The sequence below is a fragment of the Meles meles genome, chromosome 3 (genome assembly GCF_922984935.1).
Source record: "Meles meles chromosome 3, mMelMel3.1 paternal haplotype, whole genome shotgun sequence".
Taxonomy (NCBI): domain Eukaryota; kingdom Metazoa; phylum Chordata; class Mammalia; order Carnivora; family Mustelidae; genus Meles; species Meles meles.
Genome location: NC_060068.1, coordinates 76,411,722 through 76,437,929, shown reverse-complemented (window position 1 = coordinate 76,437,929; position 26,208 = coordinate 76,411,722).

Sequence of the window (26,208 nt, the reverse complement as noted above, 5' to 3'; positions counted from 1 at the left end):
CAAACATACATGATTTCATTTAATCTTTACAACAATGTCATGAGATACTATTAAATTTAATCCCATTTAACAGATCAGGTTAAATAATTTACCACCAAAACACAGTTAATATGCAGCTGATTTCAGATTCCACAATCCATTTAGGGCTAGAATAGGGTAACAGTTATAAAGAGGAAAGAACGCTGAAAAAAATGAAATTAAGTTTAAGAAAAATAAAAAAAGGAAAGAAATAAGGAATTAATGAATGAAATATCAGTGTTTTTCATTCTAATCCAAGAATAGATTAAATAATTGATAAAAAGCAATGACACAATTAACATACATTGATAGGACTTCAATTATCATATAACCCACAACTAACATTTGTTGCTAACTATAAAACCAATAAATGCATATATTAAATAACTTGTTTTGAGTGGGTTGTTTTGGTGGTGGTGGGGTTGTTTATTTGTTTTTTAAGAAATGTTGCCTGGTCATTTTGAAATTAGTTCCCTGGAGTACAACTAATATGTTAATTTGTCATTTATACTATGTCAGTGTTTTATCATACCTAAGATATTTGATGGAAATAACATGTTCATTGCTTTAATGATAATGTAGATGCTTAAAACAGATACCTAAACTCAAGAATAACTTCTTCACTGTGAACTCCTTGAAGCAGGGATCTGATCTTACTTGTAACTGGGCTCGAACCCCCAAGGGCATGAGATAAGTATCTGGCATATTGTAGATGCTCACTAATTTAGAATTTTTACTGAGCAACTACTAGGTTCCAGGCATTGCATGAATGTTATATATGACGTGTGTGTGTGTGTATGTGTGTATATATGTATCTGTATGTATGTATATACACATACATATATTTGTATGCATATATATAATCAGAGCAAATCTCCTTATAGTATGTGTTCATAACACCTGCTGTACCCCTCCTGCCATCTAAAAAGAATTTTGGCTTTTGTTCTATAGCTTTTATTATCTGCCCTCTAAGGGGAATCAGAGTTTGCTACCAGATTCTTGGACATTTGTGATATAGAATTGAGAGACTGGAGCCAGAAAGACAGAACCAATGAGGTAGGAGAAAGGGGGAGAGAAAGAAAGGATAGCCCTATGAAGGGAGGACTTTGGGGATAAGAATGGGTGAGTGGTTAATATAGAGAATACTGGGGTAGATTACAAATAATACCTCCTTTGTTGTGCTCTGAGAAACCCAAGTAAAGGATATGATTTATTTCTACCTGCTTCTCGTGTCTTTTTCTTCCCCAAGATAGGAACATAGAGTCCCAGATTAGATGTTATTTCTAATCCTTAAAACACCCTGCCAATGGAAGCATTATTGTCTTTAATTTCCAGGTGAAGAAAGAACCTTGAAGTAAGTATGTAATTTTCTCAGGGCTCCACAACTAAAGGATTTGAATCCAGTTTTGGTGGGTCCCCAGCCTGCTGTCTTTCCATGATGCCACACTACACCCCCATAACCATCTGTAGAACTGAACTGAATCAAAAGGCTTTCCTTGTGAGGGACTTGTATTTATTCTTATATCATAGATAAATGGGAAAAGTTTATTTTTAAAAAATATTTTATTTATTTATTTGATGAAGAGAGAGAGAGCAGACACAAATGGGGGAGTGGCAGGCAGAGAGAGAGGGAGGGGCAGGCTCCAGGCTGAGCAGAGAGACTGGCCTGGGGCTCAATTCCAGGACTCTGGGATCATGACCTCAAGGCAGCCACCTAACAGACTGAGCCACTCAGGTGCCCCATGGGAAGGACTTATTTCTGATACTTGATTCAAGAGGGAAAAGCTTAACTCCTAGCCTGGAAAGCAGACCTGCTTGCTGTACTAAGCTTGCCTGTGGGCTGGGTAGTTCATTCTGAAGTCCAGTCGCTCTGCCCGTAGGAAATGGCATTGTTTACAACAAAGGTTCAGCTGAAACTGTTGCTAAAATTGCTCTGTGGCCATTCAAGTTTCTGGAAATCAGTTTTCTGACCAGGTAGCGTACCTGCCTGATGCAAAGGAGTGAGGAATAAAAGGTTTCTTCAAACTGCCAACCAAGTTACCTTAGACCTTTCAATAGCCAGGTAGCAAACTAAATTGTACACACTTATTTTGGTGAATTATCATTTTAAATGGCTTGAGGTAATGTTCTCATCCTCTGTTGCCATAGAAACTGTTATAAAATTTCATATAAATACCACAGAAACAGGACTACCTACTCCCATGGAAATGGATAGTAGGTACAATGGACCTCCAAGGAAATAAATGGCTGCTTGACAGAAAATAATACAACCCATTAAAAGAAGTCTCTTTATGATCTGAGTCCTTCCTAATGGATAAGCTAAGTATATGAACAGGTAGGGAGGAAAGAGGGTCTGAATATAGTGTGAGGGGCTTTTGGAATAGTTTGCAAATACCACTTCCCTAAGTTGAATAAACTTTGGGAACTTATTGAGGGAAACTTATTGAGGGAACATTCCACTGAGGTGTTAACACTGGAGTGATTTCATCTATATTCAGAGAGTACATGCCACAGAGCCATTATGGACCAGATAGGAGTTGTATAAAAATGATTTGACAAAAAGAAATAGCCAGTCTGTTATGCCAAAATCCAGAGTACTCTTCTTCAAGGTGAATCATATTCCATTCCAAAATGTCAAGTAGATTTAGTCATTTTAATCTTTTTATTAGATTAAAACTTGATACCTTTAAAAAAGCTGAAGGAAATGACTGGAGTATAGGCTCCACCACTGATAAATTATATTATCTTGGGCAAGTTGCTTGGCTTCTCTCAGCCTCAGTTTCTCAATTTCTAAATTGAAGGGGCATTTATTTTTCCGGCAGGATAAAATAAAATAACCCATGAAAAGCACTTAATGCTGTCTTAAGCAGTAAAGTGATATTAGAAATTGTTACTTATCAAAAGAGATAATAAATGTAATAACTTGTACTTAGTGTGTTCAAGTCATCAACATTGTTGTATATTGTTATGTTTTCCATTCTTTTTTCCCTTGAACACATAGACAATATCTAATCTTAAATAATTAAAAAGAGTGTGCCGAGGGATAAGAAAACATCTTAAGGCAGAGTTGATTCAATTTCTGACTGTTCTGGTATTGGTGAATCCAGAAGTTTCCAAGTGCCATGGGCATCTTTTTGCAGTGTTTCCTCCTGATGCTTGAAAAGAAAGTCTGTTTTCATAAGACCTTGGGTCTGATTTCCAGTGGGAAAAAGGCTGAAGAAATTTGGCTTCATTTCCAAGTATCTTTGCACTTTTCCCAATTGCATAGAACCTCCGAGCTTCCCCAGATTACCTCGTTTCAATGACATCGAATCTTTCAAAGGGAATGTAATAATTCCGCAGAGAACTTAGCATTTCTGACAGTCTACCTCCCACTGTCCTCAGTGCTTCATAAATTATGCTGCCTCTGAATGTGAGCTGGGCAGCACCATTTTCCTGGCCCCTCGTGATTCATGGTTTCTCTTAACTATGTCAGTGCCTCGTCAGCAAAGCTGTTCCTTTTGGACAGAGTGTGATGTGATCTGCTTCTTGGAGGGCAGCTTACTAATTATATACTGATTTTTTTTTTTTTTACATTTTCAAGGTAACTAATAACTATTAACTTTAGGAATTACTTCAAAATTCAGAAAACATTACCATTTAATTAACAATCTGCTCTCTGCAATACACTGTGACCCGAGAAGCCACTCTAATGGTGATACGCTGTTATCATTAAAATTAACTAACAAACCAGAAGAATAGTGCTGTTCAGGTCAGATATAGAGAGACCATAATTAAAAGAAAGTGAAACTAAAAACAAGTATCAGACCAAAGATCAACACAGCGTGGACAGCCACTGTGCCAACTTCCCTGTTTTGCACTGCCAAAGCAGCTCCCCCCTGACCTGTGTCTGCATGAGTCCTCAGGAATTCCAGACCTAGGCGCTCCTTGAGAGCAAGGCTGAGCCAATGTGGTGGGTGGTTAAACAATGGAGGCTCAAAGGGAGTAGGATGAAAAGTTCCTGAAAAGGACTTGCTTTTAGAGCACCTTCTATTATCTTTACATGTAAGAATAAAAACCCATCGTTATACATGTGTCTTATCTTTTCCTAGACTCTAGGACTTCCCAGAAATCTTTGCAGTGACACAGGATCTTCCTAATGTAGAAAACTTCTGTTCAGCGAGATGCGATGTAGGCTATCATGTAGAGGCCTTTCCAGCATTTTCCTTGCCCCTGTCTGTTCAGAAAATATTCTGCCATTGCCAGGATGTTCTTTGGTTCAGGGAATGCAGACCTGGAAGAAAGGGGGTTGGAGAAGAAGAAAAAATTTTATGGCTAGGAAAATAGTTTTACATTACTTAGAAAAGATAATTCTAGAAAAGCTATAGGATGAAGCCAACAGGAAAGCAAAAGATTAGATAAGATAGTTCTCTATCTATGTATGGACAGCACAGTCCTTCAGAGAGGCAATATTTAAATCATTTGGGGATTTTCTTTGTCACTGGGATGTGTTTCTTGGACAACATGACAACCTGAGTTTGGACCTCCTGAATTTCAGCCTCAGTAGAATTATTCTGGGGATGATTAATACGAATAAAGTTCTGCTACTACCCAGTTCTCCTGCTGCTAGAGCCCACCTGTCTTCTGCAGCTTATATACCCAGGGGCCTCAGAGTCATTGTTGGTACAGGACTCCTTGCATAACTCTGATCTCCTGCTCTTGCAAAGCTTCCTCACCGTTGTCCACTGGCTCCATCCTGTGTCTCTCTCCTTACAGGGATTTAGGAGATTCATAGCTTATAGGGAATGAAGGTGTGGGGTTAGTGCTACCTTAAAAGAGTTTAGAAATAGGCTCAGATCTGGGGGCTAAAAGCCACTATGAGTGAAGAATGGGATTGTTTGCCTTTTTTTTTTTTTTTTTTTGGTCTGAATTGATTATCTATCATTTATACATTGTTTCTTTGGGAAAAAATGTGTTCTGGATTTCCAAACAATGAATGGATATAAAGATTTTTTTTTAATTTATTTATTTTTTCAGCGTAACAGTATTCATTGTTTTTGCACAACACCCAGTGCTCCATGCAAAACGTGCCCTCCCTATTACCCACCACCTGTTCCCCCAAACTCCCACCCCTGACCCTTCAAAACCCTCAGGTTGTTTTTCAGAGTCCATAGTCTCTTATGGTTCACCTCCCCTTCCAATTTTTTTTTTATACACATATAATGTATTTTTTTCCCATTTTATTTATTTTTTCAGCGTAACAGTATTCATTCTTTTTGCACAACATCCAGTGCTCCATGCAAAACGTGCCCTCTCCATTACCCACCACCTGTTCCCCCAACCTCCCACCCCTGACCCTTCAAAACCCTCAGGTTGTTTTTCAGAGTCCGTAGTCTCTTATGGTTCGCCTCCCCTTCCAAATTTTTTTTTTTTTAATAAACATATAATGTATTTTTATCCCCAGGGGTACAGGTCTGTGAATCGCCAGGTTTACACACTTCACAGCACTCACGATAGCACATACCCTACCCAATGTCCATAACCCCCTCCCCCTCTCCCAATCCCACCGTTTGTTTTGTGAGATTAAGAGTCATTTATGGTTTGTCTCCCTCCCATTCCATCTTGTTTCATTTATTCTTCTCCTATCCCCCTAACCCCCCGTGTTGCTTCTCCATGTCCTCATATCAGGGAGATCATATGATAGTTCTCTTTCTCCAATTGACTTATTTCACTAAGCATGATACCCTCTAGTTCCATCCACGTCGTCGCAAATGGCAAGATTTCATTTCTTTTGATGGCTGCATAGTATTCCATTGTGTATATGTACCACATCTTCTTGATCCATTCATCTGTTGATGGACATCTAGGTTCTTTCCATAGTTTGGCTATTGTAGACATTGCTGCTATAAACATTTGGGTACACGTGCCCCTTCGGATCACTATGTTTGTATCTTTAGGGTAAATACCCAGTAGTGCAATTGCTGGGTCATAGGGTAGTTCTATTTTCAACATTTTGAGGAACCTCCATGCTGTTTTCCAGAGTGGTTGAACGAGCTTGCATTCCCACCAACAGTGTAGGAGGGTTCCCCTTTCTCCGCATCCTCGCCAGCATCTGTCATTTCCTGACTTGTTAATTTTAGCCATTCTGACTGGTGTGAGGTGATATCTCATTGTGGTTTTGATTTGTATTTCCCTGATGCCACGTGATGTGGAGCACTTTTTCATGTGTCTGTTGGCCATCTGGATGTCTTCTTTGCAGAAATGTCTGTTCATGTCCTCTGCCCATTTCTTGATTGGACTGTTTGTTCTTTGGGTGTTGAGTTTGCTAAGTTCCTTATAGATTTTGGATACTAGCCCTTTATCTGATATGTCGTTTGCAAATATCTTCTCCCATTCTGTCAGTTGTCTTTTGGTTTTGTTAATAGAACACATTAATAAAAGAAAGAACAAGAACCATATGATACTCTCAATAGATGCTGAAAAAGCATTTGACAAAGTACAGCATCCCTTCCTGATCAAAACTCTTCAAAGTGTAGGGATAGAGGGCACATACCTCAATATTATCAAAGCCATCTATGAAAAACCCACCGCAAATATCATTCTCAATGGAGAAAAACTGAAAGCTTTTCTGCTAAGATCAGGAACACGGCAGGGATGTCCATTATCACCACTGCTATTCAACATAGTACTAGAAGTCCTAGCCTCAGCAATCAGACAACAAAAAGAAATTAAAGGCATCCAAATTGGCAACGAAGAAGTCAAACTATCACTCTTCGCAGATGATATGATACTATATGTGGAAAACCCAAAAGACTCCACTCCAAAACTGCTAGAACTTGTACAGGAATTCAGTAAAGTGTCAGGATATAAAATCAATGCACAGAAATCAGTTGCATTTCTGTACACCAACAACAAGACAGAAGAAAGAGAAATTAAGGAGTCAATCCCATTTACAATTGCACCCAAAACTATAAGATACCTAGGAATAAACCTAACCAAAGAGGCTAAGAATCTATACGCAGAAAATTATAAAGTACTCATGAAAGAAATTGAGGAAGACACAAAGAAATGGAAAAATGTTCCATGCTCCTGGATTGGAAGAATAAATATTGTGAAAATGTCTATGCTACCTAAAGCAATCTACACATTTAATGCAATCCCTATCAAAATACCATCCATTTTTTTCAAAGAAATGGAACAAATAATCCTAAAATTTATATGGAACCAGAAAAGACCTCGAATAGCCAAAGGAATATTGAAAAAGAAAGCCAAAGTTGGTGGCATCATAATTCCAGACTTCAAGCTCTATTACAAAGCTGTCATCATCAAGACAGCATGGTACTGGCACAAAAACAGACACATTGATCAGTGGAACAGAATAGAGAGCCCAGAAATAGACCCTCAACTCTATGGTCAACTAATCTTCGACAAAGCAGGAAAGAATGTCCAATGGAAAAAAGACAGCCTCTTCAATAAATGGTGCTGGGAAAATTGGACAGCCATATGCAGAAAAATGAAATTGGACCACTTCCTTACACCACACACGAAAATAGACTCAAAATGGATGAAGGACCTCAATGTGAGAAAGGAATCCATCAAAATCCTTGAGGAGAACGCAGGCAGCAACCTCTTCGACCTCAGCCGCAGCAACATCTTCCTAGGAACAACGGCAAAGGCAAGGGAAGCAAGGGCAAAAATGAACTATTGGGATTTCATCAAGATCAAAAGCTTTTGCACAGCAAAGGAAACAGTTAACAAAACCAAAAGGATATAAAGATTTTTAAAAGACAACCTAATGTAGGTCTAGGGCCACCTTTCAGAATTCCTCTTGGTTTATACTGGTGTTGGTCTGATTTGATTTTTATTTCTAAAAAACACACTCAGTAATTTTTTAAATATGCATAAGTAGGTATTATAAGATTATTACATATGCACCAAGATGCTAATCAGCAAAATAAGGTTATTGAATATGCACCAAGATGCTAATAATAATTACCTTTGGGTGGCCGTATTATAACTGATACTTTCTTCTCTATATCTTTATTTTTTCCACAATGAGAAAACAATAAGGATTTTTTTCATTTTCTAATTAAATAGGATTGGAAAATAAAATTTATAACTGCATCCAAAAACATTGTAAACATTTAGAGATAATAAAATAAAAGAAGTATAAGATTTCTGTGCTGAAAAAAATATACAATACAGCTGAAAAAATTGGGGGGGAAAGGGCTTAATAGAAAGAAACATGTTCAGGGATTGGTACATTCAGTATTGTCAAGATGTTACTTCTCCCCACAATGATTTGTAGATTGAGTTCAATTCAAAATCCCAAAGGGCTTTTTTGTAGAAATTGGCATGCTAATTCTAAAATATATATGGGTGATATGCCTGGGTAGCTCAGTCAATTAAGCATTTGACTCTTGGTTTCAATGCAGGTCATGATCACAGGGATAACCCATAAGGGATTGAGCCCGCATCAGGCTCCATGCTCCATGTGGAGTCGCTTGAGATTCTCTCTCTTCCTCTCCCCCTCATCCCCCCACACTCTCTTTCCCTCTCTCTCTAAAATAAATAAATAGAACCTTTAAAATATATATGGGAGTGCCTGGGTGGCTCAGTCAGTTAAGTGTCTGACTCTTGATTTTGACTCAGGTCATGATCTCAGGGTCATGAGATCGAGCTGCACATTGGGCTCCATGCTGGGCATGGGACCTGCTTAAGATTCTCTCTCTCTCCCTCTGTTCCTCCCCTGCCCACTCATGTGTGCTCTCTTTCTTCAATTAATTAATTAACTGATTGATTAATTAATTAATTGAAAAATATATGGGAAACCAAAGGACCTAAAATAGCCAACACGACTTTGAAAGGGGTCGGGGGAGAGAGAAAGAACAAAGCTGGAAGACTTAATCTACTGGGTTTTTATTTCAAGACTTACTTTAAAGCTATAATAATTGAAATGGACTGATACTGAGTAAAGTTTAGATAAATCAGCAGAACGCAAGAGAGAAGTTCAGAAGTAGACTAACAATTACAGGATAAAATGATTTTCAACAAAGGAGCGAAAGAAATTCAGCTGGGTTAGAGGGATGGTTCTGCTAGTGAAAATTGGATACCTATATATGCCAAAGGATGAAACTGGACCTCTGTCTCACATCATATACAAAAAATTAATTCAAGATGCATCATATGGGGGCGCCTGGGTGGCTCAGTGGGTTAAAGCCTCTGCCTTCGGCTCAAGTCATGATCCCAGGGTCCTGGCAGGGAGCCTGCTTCCCTTCCTCTCTCTGTGCCTGCCTTTCTGCCTGCTTGTGATCTCTGTCTGTCAAATAAATAAATAAAATCTTTAAAAAAAAATATGCATCATAGGCTTAAATATTATAAGGGAAAATCTTTGCAGTGATGGTTAGGCAAAGATTCTTAGACTGCCCAGAGAAAGCACTCATCGTAAAAGGGAAATATCAATAAATTGGAATTTAACAAATTAAAAAAAAACAACTCTGCTTATCAAAAAACACTGTTAAAATAAATAGTTTACAGAGTGGGGGGGAAATTTCACAACACATGTATGTGGCTGAAGACTTACCTCCAGAATACATCAAGCATATCTACAACATAATAATAAAAAGACAACACATTTAAAGAATGGGCAAAAGACTTGGACATGTTACAAAGGAAGACTTATAAGTAGCCAATCAGTATTAAAATATGCTCAACATCGGGATGCCTGGGTGGCTCGGTTGGTTAAGCATCTGCAGCTCGGGTCATGATCTCAGGGTTGTGGGATCAAGCCCCAAGCCCCTGGTTCCAGGTCCTCACTCCTTGCTCAGCGAGGAGCCTTCTCCCTCTTCCCCGTGCTTGTACTCTCTCTCACTCTCTCTCTCTCTGTCTGACAAATAAGTGAATAAAAAAATCTTTTAAAAAAAAATAAAATAAAATATGCTCAAAATCATTAATCATCAAAAGCCAAGTCAATCACTGATATAGCACAATGTAGTCACTAAAACCAGCTAAGGTTTAAAAGATTGACAACGTCCAGGATTGGCAAGGATGTGGAGTAGCAGGAATTCTCATCGCTTCTGGTGAGAGTAGAGAACAGTACAATTACTCTGAAAAATTGTATGGTATTTCTTTTTTTCTTCTTCTTAATTTAATTATTTTTTCAGTGTTCCAAGATTCATTGTTTATGCACCACACCCAGTGTTCCATGCAATACGTGCCCTCCTTAATACCTACCACCAGGCTCACCCAACACCCCCACCCCCTCCCCTCCAAAAACCCTCAGTTTGTTTCTCAGAGTCCACAGTCTCTCATGTGTCATCTCCCCCTCTGATTTCCCCCAACTCACTTCTCTTCTTCTCCCAATGTCCTCTATGTTATTCCTTATGTTCCACAAGTAAGTGAAATACGTCTATTCTGTGTACACCAGTTCTACTCCTGAGTGTTTATCCAAGAGAAATTTTTAAAAAATATGTTCACAAAAGACTTGTGCTATATTCATAGCAGCTTTATTCCTTAAAGCCAAAACAGTGGAAACAACTCAGAGGGGAGACTCTGCCTGGTCAGGCCCCCCACTACCTGTCTGTTGTCATGTCATCTTACATGAATCACCTTGCCCTTACCACCCTTCCATTTATACTCTCAGAACACACCAGTCTCTATCATGTTTATGCCTCTGAACAGTGCAATTCCATCTGCCCAGAATTTCCCCTCCCTCTTTCTCATTCTCCAAGTCCATCCCCTCCAGAATCAGCTTGAGTTTTCTGTGTTGTTGTTCCTCCCTCCTCCTTGCAGTCTTAAGCTAGCTTTCCCTTAGGATCATGGAACGATCATGCTGTATTAGAATCTGTTATGTGCATGTTCATGTACTCCACTAGCTCATAAGCTTCTATCTTACGTCCCTAGCACCTAGCTTACATCTAGCACATGGTAGTTATTAAAAGAAAATTGGTTAAATACATGTCAGAATCTAACTGATTCTGTATCTGATGCTGAAATATGTTCTACCAATTTACTTATATTTCCAAATGCAAATAAGTTTCATGATAATGTTGCCAATTGAATACTTTCCTCGGCATGACCCCCTATTCCTTAAAGAGTGCCTTTGGGAAAGTTGAATAAATACTACTGTCATATTAATCAGTGGACTGTGCCAATTATCACAAGTTCTCATTGTATTTTACCAGTTGTTCTTAGCCCTTTCAATTCTTTAATGATTTACATGCTAGTGTAGTGGAAGATTCTTAAGTAGATGTGTTTCTGAAAAGTGTGCTTTTTGCTTTTTATAGTGGCCTGGGCATGTGGGTTCTGAATGGTTTATACCCTGTCATTGTCCAAGAAGATATCATCTTTTAAGAGTGGAAACTTTTCAAAAAGAGGTGGTTTCTTTGTTGTGGGGGCTGTCCTTTGCATTGTACGATGTTCAGCAGCAACCCCAGTTTCTGCCCTTCAGAAGTCAGAAATACTCTCAAATTGTGACGGCCAAAAATGTCTTTAGGCATTGCCAAATATCCAGAGACATATACTACCACCAGGTTAAGCACTTCTGCTCTATAGGTTAAGAGAAGTTCCCTGGAATCTGATCTTTGTTCACATTCGCACTCCGTCACTCAGGGTTCCAGGTTAGGCTGTTACCTTTCTCTATGCAGTTTCTTAATCTGTAAAATGTGAATTGAATGGAAAATTGTGAAAGAATTATAGTAGACCCAAAGATTACTGTGTATTTTCAGTTGAAAACAAGGCATGTCTGTCTAGGCTATCCTTCTAGAAACTTTAATTCTATCATCTCTACTTTTCATTGTCTTTGAGCTACTTTATAATTCTGTAGTTTACAGAAAATTGATAAAACCGTAATTCTTTTTTTGTTTGTTTTTTAAGGAGAGAGAGAGTCGGGTGGGGGAACAGAGGAAGGCAGAGAGAGGATCTAAAGCAGGCTCCTTGCTCAGCGCAGAGTCCAACCTGGGGGGTCGATCTCATGACCGTGACTGAGATCATGACTTGAGCTGAAGTCAAGTGTTGGATGTTTAACTGCCTCTGCCACCCAGACACCCTGATAAAAATGTAATTCTTGAGGACAAAAGACCAACTTCTGTCTGGTAGAATGAAATCAGTTATTTGCCTGTGAATACTAGTATACTTTTCCTCTTTGCATCTTTTTAAAAATATATTTATTTATTTTAGTGAAAGAAAGAGTGCTTTCTCTCTTGGGGGAGGGAGAAGCAGAGGGGGAGGGAGAGGGAAAGAGAGAGACAGAATCTCAAGCAGACTCCCCCCTGAGCATGGAACCCAATATAGGGCTCAGTTTCACAACCCTGAGATCATGAACTGAGCCGAAACTTAGAGTTTGACATTTAACCCACTGAGCCACCCAAGCGCCCCATTTTTGCATCTATTTTGAAATTCATTTCAACATACCTTATTTGTCCACATATAAGTGGTATTGTGAATTTTCCTTTGAATCCATTGAAACATCTTAATGGTTCCCTTATTAATTAACAAATGAAATGAAATCTTTGACATCTGTTTAAAAAAAAAAAAAGTGGTTGCTTCTACAATGATCCACTCATTCTTTTAGGGATGAAAGCATGATACTTGCCTAAAGACCTCCAGAGCAGAGATTTTTAATATGCAGACTGCTTCAGCCAAACCACTCTTCTGATTCATTACAACTTATAATTATGCATTAATGAAATAAGTTATATTAAGTTATTTATATGAAATAAATAAAGGAATAAAATGAGGGTTTTGGAACAGTGGTAGTATCTACAATGCTACTTTGATTCTCTGGATTCCTTGTTTTCACTGTAGAAAGTTACTAGTTCAAATGGCAATCTGTGCTAGAGTACCTAACACCATTGGTGACAAGAAGTAGAAAAGGATCCTTGATACCCAACAGGGGACACAACTGCCTCATCATTTGCAAAACCAAAATGCACTTCATATCTTGATTGATAGAGATCATATTTCCTATAGAAGTCATTATTTATAAAAACAGTTTAATTGTTAACTATGCCAGACTGTTATTGCCAACCTGCTTATTGAAATGAAGTCTTCCAACATGAGCCTGTAGCTCAAAAGGCTTCAGAAGTGTGGAAAATTTACTGGAACTCCGAAAGCACTGTCTTAAGATCTATGAGAAATTGACTTTGGTTCTTTTTAGCTCTCTGCCTCTAATTTGTTTGTGACCTTGGGGAAGCTCTTGGATTTTTCTGGATCTCCCTTTCTTCATCCATAAGGTACTTGAACTAGAAACCCTTAGCTTATTGCCAGGCTAAAGATTCTATGACAGTGTGATTCTTTAGGAGTGTTCTCAAGAACCACGTAGAATCAGCATTTTTTCAGAGAAACACAGGTACAGAATAGCTGTGTGGATGTTCTCTAACTTTCCATTCCTCTTGGTTTATGACTCTCCACCGCGTTTCACTGGTCCCTACCATCCGTCTTTGGTCCAGTAACAGGGCTACCATTTGGAAACTGATACCCAGCAACACCCTTAAAAGTCACCTTACCCTTTACCTCTTGCTCCACATGGGTGAGAAACCATCTTCATGAAATATTTCCTCATTGCTATAGACAAAGGGATTTTTGTTGTTGGGGTTCTGCATTATTTTCAAGTCCAGCGATTCCTCCTTTATTGTTTCCATTTCCTCTGATTCCTTGTCCACCAGCTGCTTCTCTTTCATGGCTGCATGTTTCTTCATTTAGTGTTGAGGGCTAGGTCAGCAGCTGCAGGAGAACTTGATTAGTGCCTTGCCTCTGTGCAGACACATTTCCCTGACAGCATCGATCCTGGGCAGTTTCGCTTTGCAGGCAGCTCCACAGAGGAGGGGCTTGTGCTGCAAAGGAGGTGGACTGTTGTCTGCTCAAGGTGAGTTTGGGGCAGGCTACTAATTCATGCCTCTTTGCTCAGCTGTTAATTTTGCTTAAATAGGAACTGCTTGCAAATTTTTATTTAAAAATCCACTGCCTGCCTGAGACCTTGTGATGTCAAGATTCAAAGATAATTTTTTATTGCTAAGTTATTAGTCCTTTGAAAGAAGGAAAATTTGATGTTTAATATTTAAACAGTTTCTATTTTGCTAGATTCTTTGATATCTGAATGTTAACTGTGTAACCATTTAAGGTCCATTTCTAGAGTCTTTCCCAGACATTTAAAAAGCACTACAGGAGTTTATTTGTAATGCTCTTGTGTGAAAAATTGCCATCTATTTCTTACCATCGTGGTTCATTGCCAGCAGATATGTCCATTAGGAGTGAAATAAAAAAATGTTTTATATTTTGATGCATTTCCATTTATCTATTATAATAGACTTTGGGGGTTTTAGGAGAACAGGAGTAAATTCTTCTCATCTTTAAAATTTTATCACTTTTTTAATTTTGGAAAAATTAATCAAATTCAGCATAGAGAAATTGCAACATCTTTGGGCCAAGAGGGTGACTCCAAGCATTTTCTTTCTTTTTTTCTGGATTTCTGGTTTGAAGAGTTTCAGGAATCATTAAAAAAACTAGCACAAGGGTGCCTGGATGTAGATGTGATTAAAGATTCATTTCTCCATGCTTTTTAAAGACATGTCTCCACCAGGAAATGTCCAAACTTGGAAACCTTACTAAATAGGTAAACAGGGGCACCTGGGTGGCTCAGTGGGTTAAGCCTCGCCTTCAGCTCAGGTCATGACCTCAGGGTCCTGGGATCAAGCCCTACATTGGGCTCTCTGTTTGGCAGTGAGTCTGCTACCCCCCAGCCCCCTCCCCTGCCTGCCTCTCTGCCTATTTGTGATATCTGTCTGTCAAATAAATAATATTTTTTAAAAATAGGTTAACATAGCAATCACGTTTGCACCTCCCAGGTGACACCTGTGGACACCTGACATAGGGACACCCAATGGCAGTGACGAATCAGATCTTCTCTCATAATTAAAGAGACTTAAAAGTGTCCTCAGATGGCAGTCTGGTAATCATGAGAACTTGGGATCTCTAGTGGCCATTTTCAACCATGAGCATATTGATGAATAGGCAGAGAGTACTAGAGAATGGAGATGTACAGAGAGAAGCAAAAATAGTAAATTATGAGGTGACAGGGGAGACAGAAGAAAGTACTTTGGTTCTAGGTTTATTTCTTAATCCTCCAGCGACTGTACATTAATTTTTTTTTTTCTAGGATGGCCAGATCATGGCCCATTTTAACCTCACAATAAACTTCCCTTGAGTGGCTTTCTCTTCCTGGCAACAAATAGAGCTTTGGCTAAAACATTAATACCACAATTGAAAAGGTCATTACCAAGAGCACTGTAGATTTTATTGTATGAAAACCAAAAGTGTCCAACTGTCCTTTATAGCTACTAACATGAAACTCTTTCCAGATTATGCTTTTCCAATTGTAAAATGCTGCCTGGACCACAGAAGATTCAAGAACAGTCCTAATTCACAGCATGGATTTACCAACTAAGTTTGAAAATACATTTTTAAATATCATGAGATGTTACCCTCCAAATGAAGTCTCTCCTACTGGTCCTTCTTATATGAATTTTCAGATTCTAAAGAAGACAGCACAGGGTAGTGGAAATAACATAAATTCTAAAGTTAGACCCACATGGAAGTTCTGGCTCCTTTAGAGCTGCATGAATTTGGTCAAGTTATTTAACGTCTCTGAGCCTCAATTTCTTCATCTTTACATTGAAAATAATATTTCTCCTTCAGTTTGTGTAGGTAATAAATGAAATAAGTCATAGAAAGAGCTTGACACATTTCAGATACTCAGCAAATGTTCTTCTCCTTCCCTTCACTCACCATGTGAGTCGTGTTTTTTTGTTTGTTTGTTTTTTGTTTCACATAATACTACTCCAAATTAATAAGCAGGGTATGGAAACCAGAAAGGGAGGAAAAAAAAAAAAAAAGCCTCTTTTGACTTGTTGACGTAGTCAGCCAGCAAGTTTCTTATATTTGTCAAAAAAAAAAAAAAAAGGAAATACATAGGTCTTAAAATTAGATTTTAGGCAAAAGGGACTGAAATTGAAGAGAGGACCACAGAGACCCCTTTGAATTCACTTATGCATATTTTGGTCAACAAGTTACTTTCTCAGTGCAATACAGCTGATGCTAATACATGTCTAAGGTAGTGTGTGCTTGTGTCTACATGTACTAAGAGGGCACAGCCGACAGACATAAATTTTCCATCACATAAATTCAAGACTGACTTGTTAAGCATATCTGCTTATTTGCATGAAGAAAGCTAGAATGCTTCCCATACTGGGCACACTACTTCATTATTTAGTAATAAAATCTACTAAGCTTCATACGTTATTATTTAGCTTACAAGAGGAATATTCTTGACAAGAAAGCCCTGTGAGAAATGTAATACATGATATCACAGGAAATGATTTCTAGAGGATGACAATGAGTTTAACCAAATCATTTCAGACATCTCCAGCCCTGTCAGTCTATGAAACACTATAGAAAAACATGTGCGTTCATTAAAATGCCTGATTTCCTGTGTGATAGCCAGACTTCAGAAGGTATGACCTGTTTGCTGCCTAAGATTCAGACTGCATGTTTTCAATGGAAGGACACAAAAAGAAAAGAGAGAAGAGGATCATACTAGCTACATACACTAATAATTATTCTTCAAGCAACCTGATGGAAAACATGGAAGAATCATGAAATACTTTTCCAAAGGGGATGCTCTCCACATTCTCTCCATCCATCTATGTCTAGTCCTGACGCCAGGACCAAATAATCGTAAAGTGGATATAAAATATAGAGACATGCTTATATTCTAAAAGAAGAACTCCATTAAAAATAAGCTGAAGGAAAAGAACAATGTCCTTTTATTTGTGTTATTTTTCTTAAACACTATGCTCATTACATGCTAATCCAACACTGTAAGGAAAGGTATCAACAATGACAAATCAAATTTAAGCAGGTTATTTAAATTGGGAAATTTGATAGCATACCAAAATTAATAAAGCATAATCCACTGGTCCATAGTTTTATACCAGCCTCTGCCTATTTAAGGTCAATTCAGAAAAGTTTTCAAGCAACTCCTCTAAACCTAACTCCCTTTTCCATTTTCCTATTTGATTAGTGTTTAACTAGATAAGTTCATGATATAAGCATTATGACTGTCTAAAAAAGCGCTCTGGCTCTATCCCCCAAAAAACCCTCACTAATTTAGGTTAAAAACAAAGTAATGGCAGCAAAAGTGTCTTTAAGTTTTGCAATAATCCTTCCAGTACTTTTGCATCCCAAAAGGCTCCAGATGTGACCAGCCACTGCAAAATGGTTAAGTTGTTTATCAGCATTCTACACTGGGAACTGGCACCTGTAATTTTATTCTTATTTTGCATCAGCATTATTAAAATACCTAAAAAAATGACCAAGTGAAGGTTTTGTGTAATCCCAGATACACCTTCAGGGTGAAATGCCCTGTGGGCTGTCTGTCGTCCTAAAGGTGCTGGCTGCAGCAGGCAGCTTCCTTCTCTCTTGTCTGCGTAGCTTCTGTGAACTTCCTTCTAGAAGGAGTTTATGCTGGTCGCTGGAGCTGTGAAATAATGGAAAAATGTTATTCTGGCAGCCTTTAAAGAATTGGTTGTTGATCACTTTTGATAATGCAACTAATCAAAATCCTTTTCTTGTTTTCATTCAATTTTTTTTTCTTTCTTTGCCCTTTTTTGTTGTTTATAGTCATCTGTAGCTAGGAAGAGGCCCCTTATCCACCTCAGACTAGGGTGAAAGTTTGAGAAATAAACATATTTGAATCATCTGATGACAATTAACCACTTTGTTAAACCTTAGATCTCCATTTCATCTTTACCTCCTCTCTTTAACCCTGGGGCTGTCACATCCTGCCTAGTTTTCCTAGCTGCTTGCTTCAGCCTGCTCCCATCTTGCCAGTGGTGTAGAAACATGACAAACTATCTTTTGCTTGCTGGCACTTTAACAATGCAGATTCTTGGAACTTCACTTTTGCTTGACCGCAGATTTCTAACTGTATATGGCAACTGACTATAATTTGGTACTGGTGTAAATTCAACAGGGGCTAGAAGTTTGCTTTTTTTTTTTTTATTTAAGTTTCTTTTCTTTGTTCCTGTAAAATGATTTCCTACTCAGATGCTTGAAAACAGGTCATTTTTTAAAAGTCTTCTTCTGCATAGTCTTTGAATACATGTTAAAGGGAGATGAGTAGGGAAACTGAGGAACAGAAGGTTTAAGTGGTTTGCCTCAGATTGCACAGTGAGTTATCACCAAGCTGAAGCTGGGACTCTGTGTTCCTGAGAGTTGATGGTCAGCATAGTACATTTGATTATATTACCTTTGGAATTAGGTTATATTACTGTAAAATTCTCCTTTCTGGTTTAACTTGAGCTTTGATTAGTTCTGTTTCAACTTCTTCTTGATGGTGATTAAACAAGTATTGATACTTTAAAATAATCCCCAAACCAAGGACAGTTTAAGTAAGGTCGTACAGAAACTTTAATTGTTGCTGTATTGCATAAGCACCCAGAAGCTTTGAATGCTAAGAGTACCCAGCAAAACCTAGTGTAATCTTTATTTTCCTGAGTTAGATATTAAATTATCATTTAGGTCAGAGATGGTCAAAATGTTTACATTCATCTGAATTACTGACCACAAAAAAGACCTTCCACTCAGCAGTTCACCTGGAGATCAATGTTAGGAGAGTCTATTATCAAATATGCAAGCTTGTGCAATGTGTTAGGTGTATGGGAAGACAAAAAGAAGTGGAGTGGTTTTATCCCTGCTCGGATGTACATGGGACCTCATCATGCATGACCAGCCGGATGGGAGTGTTCATGGTGCCCAAATGAGGACCTTGTCAGGATCTATTAACACTTCATAACTTACAGGATCCATCATCATCCATCCTCTCCTCAACAGAGTTTGGGGGGGTTGAACCCAGTCCTCAGCATGTTGCTTTATTTTAAAAGGCTATTATTGGGGCGCCTGGGAGGCTCAGTGAGTTAAAGCCTCTGCCTTCGGCTCCGGTCATGATCCCAGGGTCCTGGAATCGGTCATGATCCCAGGGTCCTGGAATCGAGCCCCGCACTGAGCTCTCTGCTTGGCAGGGAGCCTGCTTCCTCCTTTCTCTCTGCCTGCCTCTCTGCCTACTTGTGATCTCTATCTGTCAAATAAATAAATAAAATCTTTAAATAAGTAAATAAAAGGCTGTTATTCAATATAGGAGAAAACATCGATCATCAGAGGTCTCAAAAATAAGTTTTTAAATGGATAACAGAATATTTTCTAATATTATTTTATTTTTAAAGATTTTATTTATTCATTTATTTATTTATTTATTATTTATTTATTTGACAGAGAGAAACACAGTGAGAGAGGAAACACAAGCAGAGGGAATGGGAGAGGGAGAAGCAGGCTTACCACTGAGCAGGTACCCTGATGCTGGAGTTCAGTCCCAGGACCCAGGAATCATGGTCTGAGCTGAAGGCAGGTGCCCCTTATAATATTATTTTAAAGAAATAAGGTGAGACTCTTAAACGCTCAAGCCAAAAGATCCTTCTGATTTGGGGGCAGATGAAAAGACCCTTACCTTCTTCATCAGATGTGTTTAGTATAGGAGAGTCCCTTGGGAGCAAAACGAAGTCTAGAGAGAACCAGGATCTCCCCCTGAATCATCAGAAGCCCTTGGAGGAGTTCTAGAACCACCTGTCTCTAATTAGTCTCTTCTACTGTATTCCCTTAACACTTACACACTCGTAATTATATTTATGATTGTAATTGTATTATATTACAGTTCAGATCCCCTTACAATAAATACTGTCATAATGAAAACCTCACTATTATAAAAAGATTTCCCAGCCTTAGCCTGTAACTTACTTATTTCAAGCATATTTGATACAATAAAATTCTAGTGAAATAAAATAATTTGGATATCCCTTCAATTCTGCAGTAATGGACTTTGACCTTGTAACTATTAACTCTTGTGTGATGGTATTTAGGCTCTTCCACTGGATGTGAGATCCTCAACAAAATATTCCATAACACAAAGTTTTATACACAGTAGATGGTTAATATCCATTAAAACAAGTGAATGATTTATAATAGAATTGAATGTGAAAGAGAATCTAATTTCCCAGTATATAGCAATGGCACCACTAGAATTGTTGAGATGCAAGTAGCATGGCCTTTATTTTTCATCACTATTTTTACCACTGTTTGAAGGAATTAAGTGTGGAATTGTAGCCTGTTATCTTCTAGGCTCTTTTGTTGCCTGATGCCTTCTTCAAAAAGTAACCAACTTAATATCAACCAGTAACAGAAGGGCTGTTTGTGGCAACATGATACCTACCACAGTGACATTAACTGGTCTGTACTTGTCTGGCCTAGGATATTTCTGTTTCCCCATACCTGTAACAATACCAATAGTACCATTGATATAAATCCTTCATTACTGTGAAAAACAATTCTGCATGGATACCATTGGTCCATAGTATTATTTTTCTATGTAAAACATGGCACATATTTGTCTACTCTTCCAAAAATTCACATATTAAGAGTGCCTCAATGGCTCAGTCAGTAGAGGATGGAACTCTTGATCTAGGGGTTATAAATTCAAGCCCCATGTTGGGTATACAGATTACCTAAAAAAATTGTAAAAAAAATCCATATTTAAAAAAGATAGTGCCATAGTGCCTACACTAAAAATAAAGCATTTGAAGTTGAAACAATAAATGAGGAAAGTAAAAACAAATTCATTTTTTATCAAATATGAGTGGGATCACTAAAACAAGGAAGCAATATGAATATTAACACTTCTACCTCCACTTGATAAGAAAAGACAATATTAGAAGGTAAAAGAAATGGGGGACTTGGGGTTTACCCTATGGGAAGATGTTTCTCTGGGTATATGCTATATATACTCAGGAAGAAAAGTAATTCAGTATATGAGAAGAAAAGAAGCATGTAGGCTCTGTGTATTTCACAATGATTTCTTTCATGGTTGGAAGTGGAGAAGACATCTACATAAAAAGGAATAGGCTTGTAGTTTCTATCAATGAACTCACTCTAATATACAAACTAAAGTGGCCTGAGAGCAAATCACTGCAATCAGAAATCTGGATTTTTTTGCACCAGGAACTTATGTAAGGGTAAATAGATATTAAGCAAAAATTTTGTTTTCCATCAAGTCTAGTGTCAACATTTGCACAACCTTGAGTATATACTAATAACCACTGAGTTATGTGTCTTTATTTTTTTTAAGATTTTATTTATTTATTTGAGAGAGAAAGAGCACTAACAGGCGAGGAACAGAGGAAGAGGGAGAAGCAGACTCTCTGCTGAGCAGGGAGCCTGATGTGGGACTCGATCCTAGGACCCTGGGATCATGACCTGAGCTGAAGGCAGCCGCTTAGCCCACTGAGCCATCCAGGTGCCCCATGTTTTTAAATTATTAATTAATGTTATGGCATGTGAATTATGTCTACAAGGAAAAGGGAGTCCCCGCGTCTTTTACGTCTAGGTCCCACACTGTGTGTACACAGGAAGAGTCACCAGTTCCACACATTGCAGGGAAGGAGGCCTGATTGGCCCTGAGAGAAGCTGTGTATTCTACGAATCTACCCATTGATAAACCAGCAAACAAGGGGATAAACTTGTCATTTGTCTGAGTTCAAGTGTGTGTTATACTTGATCCTTTGCACTGGGCCTAAAAACCAACCCATTTCCTGAAATATAAAGGCAAATACAACCTTTAGGTCTGTGGCACAGGTTCAAGCCAGCAGTCAGACCTGTGAACAGAAGAGTGAACCAGGGATTCCAGGATTCTAGCAAACAACATATACCTAAAAAAAAATCACCTAGTTCTGTACATGAAACAGAGCCAAGTGGACATTTGATTCTGATAGACACATTTTATAGATGGCAGTTGGAGCCAGTGAACCCTACCCCTTAGTCATCGCCATGAGAATCACCACAACAAACAATAAAACATAACCTCTGGAGACAGATTTTGTTCAAATCCCAGCTCTTCTCCTTAGTAAGTATATGACATTAGGCAAGTTATGTAACCTTTCTGAACCTCTCTTTCCTTGTTAGTAAAACAGGGTTGGGGCGCCTGGGTGGCTCAGTGGGTTAAAGCCTCTGCCTTCGGCTCCGGTCATGATCCCAGGGTTCTGGGATCGAGTACCGCATTGGCCTCTCTGCTCAGCAGGGAGCCTGCTTCCCTTCCTCTCTCTCTGCCTGCCTCTCTGCCTAATTGTGATCTCTGTCTGTCAAATAAATAAAATCTTTAACAAAACAACAAAAAAACAAAACAGGGCTGCTGGTACTGCTAGAATGTAGTTCATGGGACTTTTTGAGTATTAAGTGGCAAAATACAAAAATTGTACTGGGCAAAAAGTAGTGTTCAACATTACTATTATTATTTTTAACCATTCTTTGTTCACAGATTAAAATTTGACATAATTTCTTCAAAATTATTTTTTTCTACATGCCCAAATGTCTCTTATTAGATTCAATTTTTTTTTATTATATTGCTCTCATTAGAGGATAGAAGCTACTTTCTCTTAAAACAGATAAATTAGTGATCATACAAGCTTCATTCTTCAGAATTTTTTTTTTAAAGATTTTATTTATTTATTTGACAGACAGAGATCACAAGTAGGCAGAGAAGCAGGCAGAGAGAGAGAGGAGGAAGCAGGCTCCCCGCCGAGCAGAGAGCCCGATGTGGGACTCGATCCCAGGACCCTGAGATCATGACCTGAGCCGAAGGCAGTGGCTTAAACCACTGAGCCACCCAGGCACCCCCATTCTTCAGAATTTTTGTAGAATTTTGGGATTTTATAGATCATTCAGGAAATAACATCAAAATTAGATTAAGACTTCTAACATTACTTTTATAGTTGATAATTTCCCTCAAAATTGAAATTTTTATAACAATTTATCCAAGGAAGTTATCATCTGGGCTCTAAAATTCCTTCATATTCCTATTCCTGATGAGAAAGAAAGCCATCAGGAACTTCAGATAAATAATAAATGGACTGTGGCTTTGGAAGATGCTTGAGTAATACTGTCTTCAAAGTTCTCAGGAATTAGAGGATGTACTTTGGAATAAAACCAGTACATTTTGGAGGTGGGGCATTTGCACTGCAGACATGCCCCCCTAACTGCCCAGACCAGCTGCTCCAGAGGCCTTCCTGAGCCCCTCAGCCACGGGAATTCCCCAGCCCCTCACAGCTCTTTCAATGGCACTTCATACGCAATCCAAACATAGCAGTTATCACATGGATACCTTGGCTTGGTTGGGCTTGTATTTCATCCAGTGAGATTTTTTTTTTCTAAAGAACTGAAATCTAAATACGTTTCCTTGTCTGCTCAAAATCTCTCTTACTAACTTCAGGCAAAGAATATGAAAAAACAAAACAAAACAAAAAATCAACTTCAAATTCTTCGATGTATCATCACTGGCCATTTATGAGGAGCCATGCTTCCTTTTCCACTTCCTTCTTTTTCTACTCTTCCCTTCCTCAGCCTTTGTAGGTGCAACCACAGTGAACTGCCGCAGCCTGGGCCAGACTGTGGTCCCTCTTCCCTTTGGGTCTTAGACCTGTTGTTTTGTTACTGGACCACGGCCTCCACCATCCTCCTCCTCTAAACACTGTTCATCTGGCTGGTTGCTCTTAATGTCACTTTTTGTGGAAAGCCTTCTTAGCCCTTCTCCCTCAAAATGGGGTGGGGTGACTTTTGAAAGTGTTCTCATAACTACCAATATATCTCCCAATATCATACTTAACACTCTGAGTTAAAATCTATGTTTTCTTTTCTTTCTTCCCTGATGGATATTAAGTTCATTGAGGGCAGGTATTGGGTTTTGCTTACTGCTGTGGTCCCAGCTCCTAGCCCATTGCCTGGCAGATTATCTGTTGGAAAGATGAATCAGAATCTACATGCTTAAATTCAACAAACACGACATTAACCTTTCAAATAATAAAGTGTATGTAACATGGAGAAACACTCTCTTCTTGCCAGCTGGTGAGAATTCCTTTGTAGGAAGAGGCTTGCTTTGCAATAAACACTCATAAACCAGCTTTGGGGTAGGAGCAAGGGTCCAGCTGGGGTCCTGGTTTTGTGCAAATGAAGAAGAATCTACGTGAGGGAGAAAAGGTGGGCAGGTGTGAGGCCAAAGGCTTCCTGAAGAAGGGGTCAAAGGAAAGATTTCAGTTTTTGGTCCGTTTATAAAGGAACGTTGGGGGAAAATGCATAATGAGGGCTTTATGAAGTTGTTTCCTATGTAGTATGTGATAAAAACACTTTCCTCCATCCATCCTATTATTCTTTGGTAGGTCTACTTTGATGATGCTTATGTGTATAAAGTTTTGTGATTTAGGAAGCTTAAAGAGGACAAGGAGGAATCAATGTATGGTTGAAAGTATACATTTTTAAAAGTGTACATCTTCCTAAGTCTGTCTATTGACTTCCAAGCAAGTTAGGCTCCTAAGAGCCTGTAATGAGAGGATAACCCAAAGTCATCTTTAGGTCATATGGATCCATCCTCCTTCCTGAGGAAACAGGATTCAGCAAGGAGCAGTTGGGTCACTTGATTTCACCTTGAAGAGATGTGTCTCCTATCATACAGCCTATCATACAACCATACCTAACTCAGGGTTTCTTTGAAGAGTTATTTTGTGCTAAGCATTTGCATGTGGCTAGACAAATTTGGAGAAAGTGAAGAAATTTGGTGAAATGGCCCTGTTGTATAAAGGGTTTATGAGAGTGTATCATACGCAAGCAACAGTGTAAAATCTAGCTTGATCTCACTTCCAAAAACTAGTAAATTCTACATGAATGATTAATATATTTGGTTTGAGAAGATGATATCTCATACCATCAGTGTTTATAAATGATTTGAGAGTCACTATACGAACTATAAAGAAAGCTTTATGTGAGGCCCTTTGTAGCAGCATTTATTCCTCAATTTCTTTTCTTCTCAGATGCATAAAATCACTGTTTAAAATCACCCACTTCTGACTTTTTTTTTTTTTAATCATCAGCACCCCAGACTTTGCACGTGGACAGTTTCATAATCAGTATTGTCCTTCCTCCCACATCTAGTACAGCATAGCTGGGTGGCAGGTAGCAGAGCTTTGGTATTGGAGTCCTTTAGGCACAAAAGATATGTGTGCTGGGAATCTTCTGCTCTCTAAGGGAAAATAAAGCTAAATACATTTTGCCTGACCTGGGGTCTATTGGCCATGTTCCTGCTATATTTTCCCTAGCTTTCTCATATTCCATATCCTCTCAAAAGAAGGAAAAAAAGAGAAAACACTAATATGTGTTAAGCATTTACAAGCCATCTGTCATGCTAAACACTTAATATGAGTTAACCTCAGGCCTGCATATTCCATAGGTATCTACCAAAGTGTTAATAGACTAAGGAACCTAACCTGGTTATGGGCCATTCAGACCATTGCCTAAATCAGTAGCATCCCAGCTATAAGGTTTGCAAGTAGATTATTTGAGGCATGAAGACGGGTTTTGTTTGGAGTGAGTTTAAACTACCATCTTGATTGAGAGATATCCTGGAGAACCCAGATCAAGATCTAAGGGAGAGGAGCTACTGCTTATTAAGAACTTCGTAATTGACAACTGTAGACTAAATACCTTAAATATCATCTTAAAATCCACCCCCAGTATTTTAGTCAATTTAGCATGGTACCTGGAGAACAGGAAGAGTTTCACAGAGGAGAGCTAGCACCTCTCCAAGTTCTTTGGAATTCCTCATTTTAAGATGGGGGAGGGGTAATCTAGAGCCTATTTTTCCCCACTGATTTTTTTTGAGTCAGAAGAAATCAACTTGGTGGTTCCTGACTACAACCAATTGTGTGGCTCCAAAGCCAAATGGGTTTAAACTCAAAACATCCCAAAGCCATCAAGTTAGTAAATAGGTCACAGGAAGTCAGGACATACTCTGGTCCTCTGTGGTGGCTAATTCTATTGGCACTTGGAAATATACAAATTGATACTCCAGCTTACATAATATGTGTATGACTTCAGTGACTAACACTCTTTAGAAAATAACAGATTTAGATACAAAGCATACCTAGGAATGTTCAAATTTTCTTTTACTTTTTAAGAGAAAAAAGCCTATTTACAAGGGTTAAAAGGCTTGTAAGTGGAGGAATAGCATTAAAACATGTCAGTGTTAGAACCAGGTGAGCATTTACTTATGAGAAAATTAAAACATAT